This window comes from Bos taurus, chromosome 29, assembly GCF_002263795.3.
Source record: "Bos taurus isolate L1 Dominette 01449 registration number 42190680 breed Hereford chromosome 29, ARS-UCD2.0, whole genome shotgun sequence".
NCBI lineage: Eukaryota > Metazoa > Chordata > Mammalia > Artiodactyla > Bovidae > Bos > Bos taurus.
Genome location: NC_037356.1, coordinates 28,201,234 through 28,211,696, shown reverse-complemented (window position 1 = coordinate 28,211,696; position 10,463 = coordinate 28,201,234).

The window sequence follows — 10,463 nt, the reverse complement described above, 5'->3', positions numbered from 1 at the left end:
GGACAGAGGAGCCTGGTGGGCTACAAAGAGTCCATGGGGTTGCAAAGAGTTGGACACGACTGAGCGACTAAGCACGTATGTCCCTGAAATATCAATTCAATCAGTTCAGTCACTCAGTCATTGTCTGACTCTTTGGGACCCCACAGACTGCAGCACACCAGGCTCCCCTATCCATCTCAACTCCTGGAGCTTGCTCAAACTCATGTCCATTGAGTAGGTGATGCCACCCAACTATCTCATCCTCTGTCAAATCCTTCTCCACTTGCCTTCAATCTTTCCCAGCATCAGGGTCTTTTCAAATGAGTCAGTTCTTTGCATCAGGTGGCCAAAGTATTGGAGTTTCAGCTCAGCATCAGTCCTTCCAATGAATATTCAGGACTGATTTCCTTTAGGATGGACTGGTTGGATCTCCTTGCAGTCCAAGGGACTCTCAAGAGTCTTCTCCAACACCACAGTTCAAAAGCATCAATTCTTTGGCACTCGGCTTTCTTTATAGTCCAACTCCTACATCCATATATGACTACTAGAAAAACCATAGCTTTGACTAGGTGGACCTTTGTTGGTAATGTAATGTTTCTGCTTTTTAATATGTTGTCTAGGTTGGTTATAGCTTTTCTTCCAAGGAGCAAGCATCTTTTAATTTCATAGCTGCAGTCACCATCTGCAGTGATTTTGGAGTTCAAAAAAATAAAGTCTGTCACTGTTTCCATTGTTTCCCCATCTATTTGCCATGAAGTGATGGGACCAGTTGCCATGATCTTAGTTTTTTGAATGTTGAGTTTTGTTTTTTCTTTTTGAATGTTGAGTTTTAAGCCAGTTTTTTCACTCTCCTCTTTCACTTTCATCAAGAGGCTCTTTAGTTCTTCTTTGCTTTCTGCCATGAGGGTGGTGTCATCTGTATATCTGAGGTTATTGATATTTGTCCCGGAAATCTTGATTCCAGCTTGTGCTTCATCCAGCCCAGCATTTTACATGATGTACTCTGCATATAAGTTAAATAAGCAGGGTAATAATATACAGCCTTGATGTACTCCTTTCCCAATTTGGAACCAGTCTGTTGTTCCGTGTTCAGTTCTAACTGTTGCTTCTTGACCTGCATACAGATTTCTCAGGAGGCAGGTCAGGTGGTCTGGTATTCCCATCTCTTTAAGAATGTTCCACAGTTTGTTGTGATCCACACAGTCAAAGGCTTTGGCATAGTCAATAAAGCAGAAGTAGACGGTTTTCTGGAACTCTCTTGCTTTTTTGATGATCCAACAGTTGTTGACAATTTGATCACTGGTTCCTCTGGTTTTTCTAAATCCAGCTTGAACATCTGGAAGTTCATGGTTCATGTACTGTTGAAACCTGGCTTGGAGAATTTTGAGCATTACTTTGCTAGCATGTGAGATAAGTGCAATTGTGTGGTAGTTTGAGCATTCTTTGGCATTGCCTTTCTTTGGGACTGGAATGAAAATTGACCTTTTCTAGTCTTGTGGCCACTGCTGAGTTTTCCAAATTTGCTGGCATATTGAGTGCAGCACTTTCACAGGATCATCTTTTAGGATCTGAAATAGCTCAACTGGAAATCCATCTCCTCCACTAGCTTTGTTTGTAGTGATGCTTCCTAAGGCCCACTTGACTTCACATTCCAGGATGTCTGGCTCTAAGTGAATGATCACACCATTGTGGTTATCTGCATCATTAAGATCTTTTTTCTATAATTGTTCTGTGTATTCTTGCCACCTCTTCTTAATATCTTTTCCTTCTGTTAGGTCCATACCATTTCTGTCCTTTATCGTGCCCATCTTTGCATGAAATGTTCCCTTGGTATCTCTAATTTTCTTGAAGAGATCTCTAGTCTTTCCCATTCTATTGTTTTCCTCTATTTCTTTGCATTGATCACCGAGGAAGGCTTTCTTATCTCTCCTTGTTGTTCTTTGGAACTCTGAATTTAGATGGGTCTTTAGATCTTTCCTTTTCTCCTTTGCCTTTAGCTTCTCAGAAAAATAGGGACCCTTTAATCCTTATTTTTAAAGAGTATGTTCTTTGAACTGAAGGCTCCATAAAGAACGAAAATAGCTTTTTTAACCACCGACTCTGATGCGGGAGGGATTGGGGGTGGGAGGAGAAGGGGATGACAGAGGATGAGATGGCTGGATGGCATCACTGACTCAATGGATGTGAGTTTGAGTGAACTCCGGGAGTTGGACAGAGAGGCCTGGCGTGCTGCAATTCATGGGGTTGCAAAGAGTCGGACATGACTGAGCGACTGAACTGAACTGAACCTTATCTCGATGTATGGGACATAGTGGATACTTCACAAATTCTCTTTTTTGAATGATTGAAAAATGGGTGAAAGAATTTCAACATGAAGTAAGGGGTAAAGGAAAGTGCATATTTCTGTGGTCAGGCATGATCTAATTTGCAGTGGGAGATTTGTTGAGAGCTTCCCAGGTGGCTCGTGTGTAACAAACCTGCCTGCCAATACAGGAGACTCAGGTTCCATCTCTGGGTTGGGAAGATCCCCTGGAGGAGGAAATGGCAACCCACTCTAGTATTCTTGCCTGGGAAATCCCATGGACATAGCATCCTGGCGGGCTATAGTCCATGGAGTCGCAAAGAGTTGGACACGACTGAGAGACTCAGCATACACACACACACACACATATGATTCTGGTGGAGGCCCAGGTATGTCTTCAGCAAGAATGTAGTAGGTGGGCCTTAAATAGGGAGGCGACTCCTCCACTCTCTGAGATTCAGCTTCAGGGCTTCCATTCTCAGGAGCCGAGACATTGGGATCTGTGTTCCGTGGAAATCCTTGCTGAGATCCCCCTCCCCACCCCTTCATGGGAGGAGCATGGAAGACAGAACATGACAGGGCCTGAGAGCCTGAGAAGGAACTTAGCCTACAACCAGTTTATCTAGTTTCGTGTTTCTCTTGCTGTTTTATGGTTTCCTTCCTTTAGCTCAGTCGAGCATTTCAGCTTTGTCTTAGCTACACAAAAAGACATCAAAGGAAGAATGACACACCCCAGGGCTCGAGGTCCACAGGCCAGCTGGGTGGCAGCATCCTTCAGTAAGAGAGCTTAAGAGGAAATTGGCTGTCAGGGAATCAGAGCCTGACTTTGTGGCTTTGATGTCCTTTTTTAAAAAAAAAAAAAAACTTTTTGGCCACACCCCTCCACCTGTGGGATCTTAGTTCATTGACCAGGAGTCAAAAACACACCATCTGCAATGAAAGGCAAAGTTTTAACCATGGGAATGTGAAGGAAGTCTGCTGTCCTTTTTTAATTTGGAGGTTTTCTTTACAGTGATAAGCTTAGAGGGTTTTCTTTTCATTTTAAAAAGTGGGATTTTTCTTTCATTTGGTGGTCTGATGCAGTTGATCCCTATTCCCTTGAATAATTTTCTGTGCTAATGATTTCTGCCTACCAGGCCAAACCAATGGCTGGTTGGGTAGATGAAGATCAGTCTGCCACTGCCATTTATAGGAAAGCAAGGATCTACCTGGTGGCTTTAGCTTGTGGCTCAAACGGTAAAGAATTAGCCTGTAATACAGGAGACCCGGGTTTGATTGTTGGGTTGGGAAGATCCCCTGAAGAAGGAAATGGCAACCCATTCCAGTATTCTTGCCTGGAGAATTCCAGGACAGAGCAGGCTGGCGGGCTAGAGTCCATGGGGTTGCAAAGAGTCGGACATGACTTAGCGACTAACACTTTCACTTTTTAAGGGCCTTCCGCAGTCACTTTTGTTGAACCAATACAGATCTGCCATCTGGCTGGAGATGGTGTTATCAATAAGCATCTACTGAATTTTCACACGGACTTGTGCGAGGACAGTTAGTGTTGGTATGGAAAGGTTTCTTATCTAGACTTCACAAGGAAGGGGACACAGACAAATCTGTCCTCACAGACTGCCATCCTATTGGATGGCATATGTGACCCAGACATAGGAGAACAGATACTAGAATTCAGCCATTGTAGGGTCTAGATGGCAGGCCTTCTACGAGAAAAAGCTTCCTCGAGGGCTTCCCTGGTGGCTCAGTGGTAAAGAGATCGCCTGCCAATGCAGGAGACACTGGTTCCATCCCTGGTCTGAGAAGATCCCACGTGCCGTGGAGCAACTAAGCCTGTGCGCCACAACTATTGAGCCTGTGCTGTAGAGCCGGCGAACTGCAAATACTGAGCCCATGAGCTGCAACTGCCGAAGCCCATGCACCCTAGAGCCGTGCTCCGCAACAAGAGAAGCCGCCTCAGTGAGAAGCGCACCTCAAGTAGAGAGCAGCCCTCTCTCGCCTCAACTAGAGAAAAAGACCTGTGCAGCAACAAAGACCCAGCACAGCCAAAAATAAATAAAATTTTTACATTATTAAAAAGAAAAAACACTTCTTCAAGCGCACCACCCAATATGAAAGGCATGTCACACACCCCTCAGATTAGACCATGACACAGGAATTTGATCGTTTGGTCAAATGCCTTTCCCTATATAAAAATGACAGAAGTTCTACCCAGAGTAACCCTGACTCTAACTTTGGTGATGTTTCTTTGGTTTGACTTTTTTCTTTTTTACTCTTTTTGGTCAGACTGAAGCACTGGAAAGTAAAGGATTATTAACAACAAGCTTTTGTTATTCTGCAGTTTGAGTGGAGTGTTTGCATTCAACGAGGCAAGAACTGATCGTTATTTGGGTTGATATACTTTTGTTATTTTTGCTTTGCCTGCCGTGGGATCCTGTGTCGGAGTGGTATGAGGGTGGGGAGTGCTGGAACATGAGCTGTTTTGGGGTTGGGTTGTTAGTGGAAATGTTCCTACTGCTTAGCGGAGAAGGCATGTTAGGTAAAACCACTCTGTCCCTTTGAGTCTTAAGGTGTTTAAATAGCGTTTCCAGAGGTGTTCAGTATTCACACATGCCTGGAAGACCGAGTCAACAATCTGTACAGTAGACACAATCCTGTAACAGATGTTCCTCATAAGTGAGACTAGAAAGTTTGGTTCTTTTAAAAAAAAATTATTTTATTATAGTTGATTGACAATTTTGTATTAGCTTCCAGTGTACAGCAAACTGATTCAGTTATATGTATACATATATACATACATGTATATACACACGTACATATATATATACACGTATGTGCTTAGTTAGTCGTGTTCGACACAATCTTTTTCATACTTTTTTCCAATATAATTTATTACAGGATATTGAATATAGTTCCCCGTGCTAAACAGTAGGACCTTGTTGTCTCTCCAACTTATATATACTACTTTGCATAATCCTAAGCTCCCAACACATCCCTCCCTGCCAACCTCTCCCTTGGCAACCACAAGTCTATTCTCTGTCTGTGAGTCTGCTTCTGTTTCGTAGATAAGTTCATTTGTGTCGATTTCAAATTCCACATGTATGTGACATCATACGATATTTGCCTTTCTCTTTCTGTCTCACCTCACTTGGTATGATCATCTCCAGGTCCATCCGTGTTGCTGCAAATGGCATTATTTCATTCTTTTTTATAGCTGAGCAGGAAATGGCAACCCACTCCTGTATTCTTGCCTGGAGAATCCCATGGACAGAGGAACCTGGTGGGCTTCAGTCCATGGGGTCACAAAGAGTTGGACACGACTGAGTGACTAAACAACAACAGTATTTCATGGCATACACATGTGTATATATTTATGTCACATCTTCTTTATTCATTCATTGATGGACGTTTAGGTTGCTTACTTATCTTGGCTATTGTGGATCGTGTTGCTGTGAACATAGCGGGGCATGTATTTTTTTGAATTATAGGTTTGTCCAGATACAGTCTTAGGAGTGGGATTGCTGGATCATAATGGTAACTCTATTTTTAGTTTTTCTTTAAACAATTTTTTTTAAAGTCTTTAATGAATTTGTTACAATATCATTTCTGCTTTACGTGTTTTTGTTTGTTTGTTTCTTTGGTCCTGAGGCAAGTGGTATCCTATACCCCAACCAGAGATTGAACAGGCACCTCCTGCATTGGAGATGAAGCTTAACCATTGGACCACCAGGGAAGTTCCCTATTTTTAGCTTTTTGAGGAAATTCCATACTGTTATCCATAGTAGCTGCACAAATTTACCTTCCTCCCAACAGTGTACAAAGGTTTCCTTTTCTCCACACCTTCTCCAGCATTTATTGTTTGTGGGCTTTTTAATGATTGGCATTCTGACTGGTGTGAGGAGATACCTCATGGTGGTTTTGATTGCATTTCTCTAATAATTTAATGTGCTTAGTCATTCAGTCATGTCCAACTCTTTGCAACCCCATGGACTGTAACCCACCAGGCTGCTCTATCCATGGAATTCTCCAGGCAAGAATACTGGAGTGGGTTGCCATGCCGTTCTCCAGGGGATCTTCCTGATCCAGGGGTTGAAACTGGGTGTCCTGCATTGCAGGCAGATTCTTTACCAACGGAGCCACCAGGAAAGCCCAGTACTTTAAAGTCTGGTTCTTAGAGAATAGAGAGCACCGTCTGTCCTACATGGGAACAGAATGGCAGATTGAGCTATGTTATGATTTGCTAAACATATGTCAGATCATCACAACAGGAAAGAGACCCTCCCCCCACCCCCCACCCCGGTGGCCCAGTGGCTGGGACTTCACCTTCCAATGCAGAGGGTACAGGTTCGAACCCTGGTTGGGGAGCTAGTATCCCACATACCTCCTTGCCCAAAAACTGAAACATAAAACAGAAGCAATGTTGTAACACATTCAATAAAGACTTTAAAAATGGTTCACATCAAAAATGTCTTAAGAAAAAAATAACAACAGGAAAGTTCCACATTTGGGATATTATATGAAGATGTGTAGATCTTAATCAAACCATCATGGCAGAAGCTATTGGTTACCTAGCCAACAACCATGTATTTCCCCCTACTTGCTTCCTAAGAGAACGGCCGTTTTGTTGGAGCCTGTCATGGGTCCGGACCTGACAATGCGTCATAATCAGTCTAAGCCTATTTCCACTTTCACAGCTTTTATGACAGCTAAGGCTGATCACACAGCCCAGATATGGCCAATGAGATATGAACAGATTTCTGCTGAGAAATCTTCTGGGAAAGCTCTTGCTCTCCAGATAGGAGGAGGCAGAGGCAGCTGGCATCACCAGTTCCTCTTCTTCCTGCCTTGAATACAGACCTGAAGTTCAGAGCTGCATCAGCTGTCTTTTGACCGTAAAGCAACATGCTAAACTCATGCGGAAACAATCTCTTATATAGTTAAGCCACTATCAATTCAGGCTTTCTATAAGATATATACGAATGACTCTCTAATATGCTGTAATAATACAAGAGATGTTTGAGTGCCTCACATTAACGTACCCAGTATTCTGACAGGACGGGGGCAGGAAGTGCGAGTTATTTCCAGGGATTCTTTGATGACAGACCCTGAAGATTCTAAGTCGGAACAGCTAACATTTCAGACATGAGTTTATTCGATCTTGTGCAGCTGGGCTTTCTCATGTGTTGTCCTAGATTAGCTCTGCTTGGTTGAGGAACCATTGTAGGATTCTGGGTGACCATTTATAGTTCCTCTAGTCACGCTCAAAGCCTTTGTCCCCTGGTCTGTCTCAGCACCTCTCTCCCTTGTCCCAAGTCTGTTGTGTGGGCTTGCTATACTTAGACTTACTGGAGAGTCGGGAAAATTCCTTTAAGACAGAGACAAGAACCCAAAGATAGATGAGGACTGGATAGGTACAGGCATTTTTTCTCTGGTCAGATGGCTGATCTTTATTGGTTTTAAAAAATTGACAGGTCGGAGACCCTTTGCATGCGTATGTGTGCTCAGTCACATCCAATCTTTGGCGACCCCGTGGCCTGCAGCATGCCAGGCTTCCCTGTCCTTCACTGCCTTCCAGAGTTTGCTCAGATTCATGTCTGTTGAGTTGACTGTGCCATCCAACCATCTCATCCTCTGTTGTCCCCTTCCCCTCCTGCCCTCAATTTTTCCCAGGATCAGGGTCTTTGCCAGTGAGTCGGCTCTTCACATCAGGTAGGCAAAGCATTGGAGCTTCAACTTCAGCTTCTGTCCTTTCAGTGAATATTCAGTGTTGATTTCCTTTAGGATGGACTGGTTTGATCTCCTTTCTGTCCAAGGGACTCTCAAGAGTCTTCTCCAGTGCCACAATTTGAAAGCATCAATTCTTCAGTGCTCAGCCTTCTTTATGGCCCAGCTCTCACATCTGTCCATGACTATAGTGCAGTGAAGCAAATACTGTCATCCACGTTTTACCAGCAAGGAACTTGTGGGGAAAAAGAGAAGTTAGGTAACTTGAATAAATCACACAAGCTGTAGGCAGCAGAGCTGGGATTCCACTCAAATCTGGCTCACCACAAAGCTCTTCCTTATGATGCCACCTCTCCTGTCTTTGGGGCTTCTCTGGTAGCTCAGCTGGTAAAGAATCCGCTTGCAATGTGGGAGACCTGGGTTCAATCCCTGGGTTGGAATGATCCCCTGGAGAAGGAAATGGCTGGCTACCCACTCCAGGATTCTGGCCTGGAGAATTCTGTGGACTGTATAGTCCATGGGGTCACAAAGAGTCAGACACAACTCCTCTCCTATCTAGATGAATTTCTCCCCTACCCGTGTATCTTTCAGTCATGGAGCCATGTGGCCGAATTGCTCTATGCACATTAGGCAACCACCTTCTGCTCCCCTCTAGGAAAAGATCTTGGTTCTGAGGGCTCTTGTCAGTCTTCTGTTTCCTTTTGGAGTTACTAGTTTAAACAAAATCAAGAATTTTATCAGACCACTTACCTGGGTTGGCATGGGTGGATGTGGACCCGGGGGCTTAGAATGGTGCTGTCAAGTCTCTGTTTCCCTTGCCATCTTTCCACAGTGCTTCTCTCAGAGTCTCTCTGTGTTAGATTGACCCTCACATTGGTAAAAAGGCTGCAGACAGGCACCAAACTGCAAAATTTAAAAACAGAGAGAGATGGAAAGACCCTTCTCTGTATGAATCCATATACCAAATTTTGAAAGGGTTCTGTGCAGTCCTTCTTGGGTATTTCTTCACAATACTGACAAGCACTCCAGGAAAACGCAGATTGGACCAAGCCTAGGATGAGATGCTGACAGCCATAAACACATCCATATAAATGCTGAGCAAGGTGGAATCATAGAGTGGAGAGCTGTGGTCTGTTTCCTCCTCCTCAATATTACACCAGCACTTTATTAGCAGTTATCAGCCTACCAAGAAGCCTCAGGGGTTCCCAGGTGGTGCAGTGGTAAAGAATCTGCCTGCCAATGAAGGAGGCTCAAGAGACTCGGGTTCCACCCCTGGGTTGCGAAGATCCCCTGGAGGAGGGCATGGCAACCCACTCCAGTATTCTTGCCTGGAAAATCCCATGGACAGAGGAGCCTGGCGGGTTACAGTCCATGGGGTCGCAAAGAGTCACACACGACCGAGCACAGCACACAAGCCCTGCCTGGTAATTGTTTACATCTTACCTTCCTCACTCGGCTGTGAATACCTGTGGAACCAGGATTCCATCTTTCATTTTGACATCTCAGAATCTAGCATATTGCCTGAGATAGAGGAACTCAAAACATATTTACCAAACAAATGAATATAATACAGAATAATGCTATGATTTGCAATGCTGTGGTTAAGAAAACATTCTCCAGAGGTCTGGCAGGCACCACAAGAATAAAAGCCACTCCTTAGAGGCCTCTGTATAATTTACAAAGTAAACGATAGCTATTTCCTGAAAACTTTTATATACACATCTCATTTAAACCTGAACGCAACGAGAATGTATGTACCAGTACTTAGAAGCCTCGCACTTAGCGGGTGTAGAGGAGGGTGAGGGAGGTGGGAGAGGCGGAGGATGTGATCTGTAAGGAGACTGTGGTCCTGAGGATAACTAAGGCAATGAGAAAAATCACTCCAAGACAGTGGGGGACTAATTCCTTCATTCAAATGGATGCTCAGGTGCTCCCTGGCAAAGGCCCAGCGTCAGCTCAGGTTCCAAGGAGGAACTTCGGGATCTATTCAGAGCGGAGTTAGAAGGGTGATAAGAAGATGAGCTAAAAAACATGACATGTGTGGAAAGGTTAAAGGAACTGGGATGACTCAGGTTGGAGAGGAGAAGGCCAAGGGGAAACTGAATCATTTTCTTCAAGACAAAGAAGGGATCTCTCGCTGGGGGCTGGTGACCAGCTGTCCTCCGTTGCCTCTGCATGTGGAGCAAGGGGAAACGGGCTTAGACCGAAGGCAGGGCTAAGATTAGAGACAAGGAAGAACTTGGCAGTGAGGGATGTTGTATAACCTACTTTACAGACACTTGGGGACTGAGGAGACTCCCACATTCCTGGTCCCGGCCCAGTGGACTGGATGCGGGGATGGTCTGGCAGGCTGGCGGGGAATGGAGGAGGAAGGGATCCTGGGGGCCCTCCGTCCGTGGCCCGATCTTCCTCGGTGTCCTCAATTTCCCGTTGGAAAATTCAGTTTCCCCAGTTTTGGAGC